Genomic DNA, 10588 nt, shown 5'->3' with positions numbered 1-10588 from the left:
ACAGAGGTCAACTTACCACAATCTCTGAAATAATTACTCCAGACTTTGGCATGTTTGATAGATTTTTCATATTTAGGCTTGAATCGGAGCGTTTTTAATCACTAAATCAGTTAAAATCTTTTACTTAACCTAATTGAATCAAATTATTATATAAATAGACACTTAAGAGTTTAAAAAGTGTCCAAAATCTTTCGTTCGATGAACCTGAAATTTGAGGACAAAATCGGCCCTTACCGGACCTACTCGGCCTTTATACGAATATCCTTAATTTCCATTTGATTGAGATTCCTACATTGTTTTCTCATATTTAGTTTACTAGAGGTAGACTTGTTGAACAATATTCATTTTGGTGTCGAAACAGACAAAAAACTGCAAGCCATATTAGATTTACAAAGTATGCAAGTATTTGGTTTTATTAAACAAATATTCTCTTGCCTGTGATTGACCGGATTTGAAAATTTGTCATGACCCAAAATATATTACAAAACCGACCTGACCTTGCTCTAAAACAGAATAAATAGAAGCATGGATATATTTAGAGATATCAAGATAACTATATATATTTAAAAGGAAACGATATGATATAACGATAGTGATATTTATAAAAAAAAATGTGTGGTACACATGTACTTATAAGTTCGGTACATACATGGTAAGCACACCGACACATACATGTTGGACCCTATTTCATTCTTAACGTGTATGTTCAAAGTCTGGAGTAATTATTTCAGAGATTGTGGTAAGTTGACCTCTGTGTTATCCCATATATAGTGTTTTCCGATGAATGTTGTAGCCGGCATGAACCAGGCTGTTGGTGTTTACTTTTGAATTGATTCACATTTCGTAATAAATTATCCCTTATTAAACTGAATGGGGTATGCTCATTGTTGAAGGCCTGTGATTGTCCTTTAGTCTTTGATGGATACCTACCACGTCTCTTTATTCATATGTATATACTAGTGGTATAAAAAAGAGAGTATCAACTAAACATGTCAACACCAAAGCGACAGCAACCTAACACGATATTAGAAAAAAAAATGACTATTCGAATGCTGGTTGACAGATGCATGCAATACAGCCGGTACCAATGCAGGCCAACTTTTGGTTCTTGCAATATGATTTAAATAGAAAACATTTTCACCTAAACATAATTCATTGTACTTAAACAAGGTACATAGTACTTAATTCAAAGACAACTTTACTTGGCCTCAAAAAGGGTTTGGCTGCTTTTTTTTGCTCTGTAGGATTTTTCAGTATACGGATATGGATAGTACAATGCACATTGATAGAAAATAATAAAATATCGATGCCAATATATGTGCATTGTATATCGTAAAAAACTGCCCATATTTAAGTAGCAGAAGCATTCTTCTGTCCAATAAATAACTAAAAGTTTACATTTTAACAATTTTGTAAAACTGCTATATTTTGGGGCCAAAAAGGGGTCTTACTGAACTTACTCCTTTCTACTTAACTATCACAATTTCCTTGACGAAAACAAATCCGAAATATTTGCTTGGGTTCATTTGTTGGTTCGTTTTTATTAAGCTTAGTCACTAAAAATGCTACTATGCAGCGACAGGCAGGCAAAGGAGAAAAACATTAATTTGCCGAAGTCGGAAAAACAGGAGAGAAAATTGAATTATTATTCGATTTATTAAGTGCCAACAAAAACATGTTTCATGTATTATGATATCGGAATGATTTATATATCCTTTAGGACGCATAAATGAACTTTTTAAGCTTAAAGAACCGAGCAAAATCTATAGTTATTTTCACGCTGATTCTTGAAAGCTTGTCAAGTAGGATGAGAGAATTTGCAACATGACAATTTCTCAAGAATTCATTTCTTATAGATCTAATTGCAATAAATAGATTTTTTTTGTTTAGTTTTTGTAAAAATCATCAAAAATAAATATTTTGTTTAAAAAAATATTAAATAAATGGAGTGAAATTATTTAACCAAATAATAATAATAATAATAATAATAATAATAATAATAATAATAATAATAATAATTTCTGAATAATAATAATAATAATAATAATAATAATAATAATAATAATAATAATAATAATAATAATAATAATAATAATAATAATAATAATGCAGTTTTTTTTTATTAATACTGATTTCTAACTATTCATATCTAGAGTGAAATATGATTATTGATTGTGTTTTCCACCCAACACCCACTTAATTATATAAAATATATAATACGAAATTATTGTGATAATTTTCAGTACAACATCGTTTTTACTCGGTGTTAATGACGTTGTTTAAAATGAGTAAAATTATCAGAATTATGGGAAAATGACGTCTGTGTTTTCTTCTTTCTATTAATTATTCGCCTACACGACGTACATTATATTATGGAAATAGAAGTTACATGAATTAAACTGATGAATGTTCATTTATTTGTTTAATATATACTGCGGTCAGACTTTAATAATAGTTTTACAGGTCAAGTTCAAGTTCTTGACCACTTAACGGACATTCATTACATTTTTATGTGTAATTGACTAAAATGGTCAAGGATTAACCCGGTAGCTCAGTACATGGCAGCCAAGTTCAAGTTCAACGTCAAAAAAGTCATGTGACTGTTATGAAAGAGATTTTAATAATATAAGGCCCTGAATGGGGGTTACAGAATAGAAACTAATCAGCGAAGTCAAACATAAAAAAAAAACAAAAAATCGGTGCCAAAAAAAAAAAAAACACGTTAAAAATTGAAAATAAAGGCAATAAAAAAGAAAGAAAAATTGCGGAATTGAAAAACGAAAGAATTTATTAATAAAGAAACCCCCCACGGCGGCCCTCTTAAAAATAGGTTCGAATATCGTAGAAGTTATGAATAATTATATGACCACGGTGTCTAATAGGTCCAATAACATGTGACTTCGGGGCTCTATTGTCTATGCTAGTGTGTTATTTGTTGTAATTAAGTATATACGTATGCAATTATACGACCGCAATTTTTTTTTTTGGGGGGGGAGGGGGGGGGTATACCATAATGGTAATACTATGATGTCGTCGTCCTCTGCGTCGTCCGTCTGAAGACATATTGGTTTACGGACAATGACTTTAGTTTACGTGAATGGATCTTTTTGGAATTTAATAAGAAGGTTCAATACCAAAACAGAAAGGTTGGGATTAATTTTGGGGATGATGGTTCCAACCTTTAAGGAATAAGGGGCCCAAAACAAGCATTTTTCTACTTTAAGGTTAATAACTTGTGTATTTATAAGTATTTCAATTGCTCTGAAATTGTTCCACAATGTTTAATACCACAAGTAGAAGGTTTTGATTCATTTTATGGGTTTTGGTGCCAACAGTTTAGGAATTAAGTGTCAAAAAGGGGCCAAAACGAGCATTTTTGTAGTTTCTGGACATAACTTGTATGTAAGAGTATGGATCTGTCTGAAATTGTACCAAAGGTTCCATATCCCAAAAGGAAGGCGGGGAATGAGTTTGGGGGTTATTGCCCCATTCATGCAGGAATTAGGGGCCAGAAAGGGCCAAATACGAACATTTATCTAGTTTCCAGATAATAACTTGTGTTTAATTGTACGGATATCTCTGAAATTGTACTACAAGGTTCCATACTACAAAGGAAAGACAGGGGTTGAGTGTGGGAGTAGTTGCTCCTATGAGGGATTAAAAAATTTTGGGGGGATTCCAAATTTTTTAAGGGATTCATTTTTTTTTCTTCAAAATTTCAATTAGTTTCAAGAAGAAATCTTTAAATGCACAGTATTGCGCAATAGATTTGTAAGATCTATATATAAGTTTTGTGTCAGAAACCTATATTTTGTCAAAAATTTGATAACAATCCAAATTCAGACAGTATCGAGCTTGAATATTGTGTCCAAATTTGGTCCAACTGTTCAGGGTTCAACATCTGCGGTCGTATCAGGCTGCGCTCAGCGAAGCATTTATTTTTAATTGAAATAAAGTCCAGACATTGGACTACCATTAAATGAACATAAACATGCACGTGTTGACATAATCGAACGAAATTATTTAACAACAATACAATTGTATTATATGTCTCTGGTATTTATATTGACATTGGCGGATCTAAAAAAAAGGGGGGGGAGTTGCAGCTCTTGGACGAACATCAATGTATTTGAATCGGGACATGTAGTTGGAAACCCCTTTTTATCCGGGGTTGGAAACCTCTCTTTTGAACCTGTTTTGTATGAGTAAAAAAGGTGTTCGTATCGATTTTGATAAATTATTTATGTACTGTTTTGTGTTTATAAATGTCATGCTTTCCGTTAAGAACTCTTAATTAAACAATCGATATTCCTATTTCTGTTCTTATATTCTTATGAGTGCTATTGGAACAATTTCTGTCGCATGCCGAGTAAACTTACCCAGCAGTGGCGTATAAAAAAAAGGGGGGGGGTCCGATGGTTGCAATATAATATTTCATAGTTCTTTCTTCAAGTGACCAACCATTCGTGGCTTATAAAACCTTACTTGGAAAAATCTTTAAAAGTGTACACCAAAAAGTAAGTATCAATACAGGAAGTTGATTACCTTAATGGCAAGTTTTGATGCATGTACACTTTAAAAAGTATTGTTCCCAGAATGCATTTTATGTGATAACTACCACATTTAATTCTAACTGAAGCTTATTTCTTTTCTAGATAAATATTACATAATAGTAGACAGACGCTATATGGACGAAGAGGATTCCTTTTCTAGAGGAATAAGTTTGTATGTATTTATGGATTTATGGACAGTTTGTAGGAACGTACACTCGACTATCTCTTATTCAAAAACTGTTTCAATTTTTTTTCTACGTTTCTTTTTTTTTTTGGTGGTGATATCATTTTATAAATATTCTTTATTTCAATTATTTTTTTACGGATTGATTTGCAGCTTCCTAAATAATGATAATTGTTATTTCGTAATAAAGCACACGATATTTTGAAAGATAACTGATTTTTTTTGGTATTTGTTTTTCGATTGATAGATCAATTTACATATTTTTATTTACGTACAGAGGAAATAAAAAAAAATCAATATACATAAGATGATGGCAATGTATGTCAACAAGACAGCAACCAACCGACACAAAGAACCAGTAATAAAAATTCACCTCGTGGTCAACATATGGGTTTCAACCAAACTCCGAAACAGCGGTTACGTCCTCTTTACTACGCTACGTTGACTTTTAACCAATAGTTTAGCGAAGCAACGTCACCACTGTTTCGGAGTTTGGGTTTCAACTACATGTCAAGCTCGTTCCGAGTGCAGAAAAAAACATGGCTTAAATATATCGTGCATATTCAAGATGAGTACCCTCTGCCAAGTGAAAAAGACAAGAATTGGGATGCCTCATGTGGTGCAGGATATATGTTTACCCTCCCGAAGCAATAGAAAGCATACCCGGATTTTGGGTTCGGGTAGCTCTGTCTTTAAAGTTAAATTTCATGGTAGTTAAATCGAGAATGGAAATGGGGAATGTGTCAAAGCGACAACAACCCGACCATAGAGCAGACAAAAGCCGAAGGCCACCAATGGGTCGTCAATATAGCGAGAAACTCCCGCACCCGGAGGCGTCCTTCAGCGGGCCCCTAAACAAATATGTATACTAGTTCAGTGATAATGGACGTCATACTAAACTCTAAGTATTTGTTTTGTAGAGAGTCGAAACTGTCCTTGTATATCCCGAAAACAGGCGTTTTGGACTGTGAGGTTAAAATTATAAAGAAAGCAAGCCGGTGACTTAATCGGCAGGTTCTTTCGACGTAGAAAAAAACATTGCATCAGCCTTGTAAAGGAATGCATAGGACGGGAATCGAATCCACGTACACCAGTACGCCTAAGTCTAGTTTTCGGTTTTAATTTAGTAGCTGTTTTGTAGATGGTCTTTTTTTTGTCATAATGATGCAGGTTTTATTTTTTACTTATGACTTTAACACTCCTTTTGTTATCTTCCATTTTAAAGGAGTTTTGGAAACGGAAACTTGAGTGTTGATCGAAAATTTACTAGATGTCTGGTGTGGCATTTTTGACTTCGAAGGTCAAACATATGGACATATGACCCCACCCCCCTTGTTGAACTTCCCGACCCCTGTTTTTAACTGTCAACATGTTGAATCAGTCAATTGCCTTTAAATTACCAACCCAGTGGCGAATAAGTTTGGATTCATTTAAATGAAAAATGATAAACTAGAACAATTTCCTAAATTCGTAAATATTTAAAGAGAGATAACTGTAGCACAAATCTCGTAATTTTTTTTTTATTTAACTTTAACATGAGGGTTTGGATGGGGTTAAATGATTAAAGAATAATGCCCTTAAAATGAAGATTAGAGAATAACGGGCCAAAAGAAAAATGAAGAATAGAGATATCCGTGGTCGAATTTTTTGAAGATTAGAGAAAAAGGGGTGAAAATTAAATGTTTACAGAATAACAGACCCCTCCCCCCAATCCAGACCCTCTAACATCTATTCTTTTTCGGATTAGTGGAGCTGGATATTAATTGGCAAAAAAGTAAGTTATTGAAATGTTGGACTACCATTATCCTCAATTACAATATGATCACAGAACGAATTGACAAAAGAACAACTGCAGCACAGTGAATAACTCAGTTTTGGTTTTTCATCACTACTAAGGCTAATTGAGTTGTCTCCCATGTTGCTTGCAAATTGATTGGAAGCAATTAATAATTCCATTGCTAGTTAAAAGCAATTTTGGTTGTTTTGCTCTGATTCCTAGCTAAGGTCTAATTAGATTATGTCGAATTATATTAAAAATATATATATATACAACTCGTCTAAACATCAACCCAACAATGTTAGATCTGTAAATTTGCTTTCGCAAATTTTTAGTTCTTCCCTCGCCGGGATTCGAACCCATGCTACTGTGATATCGTGACACCAAATCGCCATCACTGCAGCCGTCCCGCTAGACCACACGACCACCTGGGCTCTCAAAAAAAGAGCTTTCGCTGGCCATGTGTTACCTTTCCACGTCAGTTTTAATCTAGCGGCGTACTACAGTACATGATATATAAGGCATGAAGATATATAGTACTAGCGAACAGTCGAAGATTAAACCTATAAGCGATCGAAAGTACATTATAGCAGAATCTTTGTTACCTTATTAAAATTAAATACCAAGTTGGTCATATAGTTTGATATATTCCTATTTCATCAAACCTCCTGTGTCGGTAGTGTACACAATATGTACCCCACTTTTGAACGTCAATGTTGACATGGTTGATTCGACGACAAAACAACTATAAACTCAGCGGGCTGACAAAAGTAACACACACCATACCGGCAACAATCCAGAAACTTCGAGATTCCTCGGGCTATCCCTCGATCTTATGCCGGATGGAATTGTATGTATTCAGTTATTTGTGTGACACTAACAAAAGTCAACACGTAATGAAAACCATGATTCATCCGTAAATGGCTTCTTTTGACTTCTAAACTACACGATAAAAAACTCAAATAAACTATCAAAACAAAAAACAAACCAAAACAAACAAACAGACAGACAAAACCTTCTATTTTGATATTTTCTTTTTACTTTTTCAGATTAAATGTTGTAGAAGTGGTTCTTTCTGTACTAGTTATAGTATTGGTATGTTTATTATGGTGTCAGACCACCAATTACTCCCTCCAATTTAGAACGTATGTAAAAGTAGTCCTACTTTGACACAAAATAGTGCTTTTGATGTCATTGTTTACTTAAACTAACCAACAAATTTGCAGAAATGAAACTTTTGGTGAAAGGGAAATATATTTAGACTATTTTGAGCCAAAATTCACTTGTCTATGAGTTTGCATTAAAAATTCAGGATTAATGCGCTACATAGTACACTAATTTAAGATTTCCAGAAAACCGGGAGTTATTTTGGTAGTACCTGTTTTTTCAAAATCAGAAATTTGTTACAAGACTTTAAACATTGGTTGAAAATTGGCATGTAGGAAGGTGATACATGTACAATTCAGGATATACCTGGTTTCCTTGAAGTTAAACTTAAGGTAAAATATTTAGAAAGCTGTGAAAATTGCAAAATTTGGTTGAACAGATAGGGATTTTTAATTGGTGGTCTGACACCTTATGTTTATATAGTGATGTTGGAAAAAACCAAGAAATATGTGTTGACAGCTCCCATTTTGAAACAAAATAATTTTCTGTATCTGCATGTTGCATGCATATTGTGGATAATGTGTACACTGATTCTCTTTATATGATTTTTCTCCATGTGATAATCAATATATACTTGGTACAGATATTTTCTCTGTAGAAAACAGTGGATTAAACCTGGTTTTATAGCTACCTAAACCTCTCACTTGTCAACAATGTGTTAACAAAACAAACACACGTAATAGGTGAAAATGTCAAAAATAGGGGTACTACAGTCAACATTATGCTATAATCTTAATCACTTTAAATCAAACAAATATATATGGCCGGAGATAACCAACGACCTTTCAGAGAAAAACTGACAATCCTATAGTCAATTAAGATTGAAGTCTATTTTATCCGCACGAGCGGGGTTCGAACTCACAACCTAAGTGTTGACTGGCTAGTGATTATAGTAGTTACTACTTAGACACACGGCCACCGATGCCCCTATGTAAAAAGGAAGCACACTGCAAAACTGAAAGGCAAGAATACAAAAAATTACAATAGCACAATGACGGGATGTATAAGTACAGACCCACATCATATGTATCAAAGAAACACAAAAAGGCATATAGACAATTTTTAAAGTACATTACCAAAATTTAAAGACGAGAATACATTATAATTTGGTGTATCATTGGCTATCATATCACATATTCTAATTATTATGTACGATACACATCAATAAAGGTTTAAATAAATATACGAGAATGACATAATGAATGCTTAACTTATCCATAAATGATTAAGGTAAAAAAAATCATCAAAAAAATGCGGTTTGCTTCCATGACACATCGTTTGCAGATGAAAATTATGAATGAACAAGAATGTGTCCTCAGTACACGAATGCCCCAACTTTATCAAAAACTACCTTGACCAAAAACTTTAACCTGAAATTTGCACTATCATTTTCTATGTTCAGTGAACCGTAAAATTGGGGTCAAAACTCTAATTTGGCATTTAAATTAGAAAGATCATATCATAGGGCACATGTATACTAAGTTTCAAGTTGATTGGACTTCAACTTCATCAAAAACTACCTTGACCAAAAACTTTAACCTGAAGCCAAAAACTTTAACCTGAAATTTGCACTATCATTTTCTATCAGTGAACCGTAAAATTGGGGTCAAATCTCTAATTTGGCATTAAAATTAGAAAGATCATATCATAGGGAACATGTGTACCAAGTTTGAAGTCGATTGGACTTCAACTTCATCAAAAACTACCTCGACCAAAAACTTTAACCTGAAGCGGGACAGACGGACGAACGGACGAACGGACGAACGAACGGACGGACGAACGGACGCACAGACCAGAAAACATAATGCCCCTCTACTATCGTAGGTGGGGCATAAAAAGTTAAAATTTTCCGATGAAAAGCTGTATAATTTTTTATTTTGTTACACCACACTAGTGGAATATAAGCAAACATAATATTAATCTTTTTCAGCATTATCAAAAGAGCAAGCACACACGGTTGATGGCGTTCACCGTATCAGTGATGACTTTCTGGAAGACCGTACTGTATTTTGTAATGTTTACAGAATATTGCGGAGCAGGACCATTGCGGGTACAAAATACAATAATGCAAGAAATATTTATATACCTTATTCCTAACGGTATATGGGTTGTTGTTCCTTTTCTGGTAATGATTCAATTATGGAGTCTTTTAGCAACAGACAATAAACAGAGTTCAAAGTTTAATTAATTTCATTGTAGAAATTGGTTTTTTAATGACGTCATGATACTATGTCATACTTATGTTGCCAGTATGTAATTATTGTTTTATAGATAAATGTTATATGATTCAATTCTGTGTTCTTTATTCTTTTAACATTTTCTTTCTTCTTTATGATTTTGTCTTTTTACTCTATTTTTTATATTTATAAACACCCCGATTTCTCAATTCATTATTTTTGGGCATATGTTTCTCTATTCTTTATATTTATAAGGCAGATCGGATCATCCATGCAGAAAGTTTTAAAAGGGAGTTCCAATCCAGGAACCCCACCCCCCATCTAGATCGGCTACTGATTTTTTTATCCAGTTAACTGTATTATAGGCATATTGTTATCTTGTCCATAAACCCCATCCACACTGGCCTATTTTTGACAAAATGATGCATGACATTTAACCAAAACCAAAACTCAATTAGACGTACTTCTTTATATTGGAATTCCGATTAGAAATAATTCATTTGGGTAAACCTGGTATTTCCTTCAATGCATTTTATTTTATATTGATAAACTCATCATAGATACCAGGATTTAAAAAAATACGCCAGACGTACGTGTCGTCTACACTCTAAAAAAAAAGTCTCATAACTGACGCTCGAATCAAAAAAATTGAAAAGGTGAAATACAGAACGAAGTGGAAGAATATTCAGGACAGTTGAAATGAAAAATCCAGGGAAGAGTCTCGGGTCAA

The 10588-nt window shown here is 33.4% G+C and overlaps 1 long non-coding RNA gene across 1 annotated transcript; it reads left to right on the top strand.

Moving 5' to 3' along the window:
* The first annotated feature begins 582 nt into the window (after positions 1 to 582).
* Positions 583 to 9634, top strand: LOC143042676 (uncharacterized). Its single transcript, XR_012968085.1, has 4 exons — positions 583 to 739; positions 4656 to 4725; positions 7564 to 7609; positions 9612 to 9634. It is a non-coding gene; the product is annotated as an uncharacterized LOC143042676 (long non-coding RNA).
* Positions 9635 to 10588: the final 954 nt, after the last annotated feature.

This window comes from Mytilus galloprovincialis, chromosome 8, assembly GCF_965363235.1.
Source record: "Mytilus galloprovincialis chromosome 8, xbMytGall1.hap1.1, whole genome shotgun sequence".
NCBI lineage: Eukaryota > Metazoa > Mollusca > Bivalvia > Mytilida > Mytilidae > Mytilus > Mytilus galloprovincialis.
Note: the sequence above shows the minus strand (reverse complement) of the source record. Positions and strands in the feature narration are given on the sequence as shown.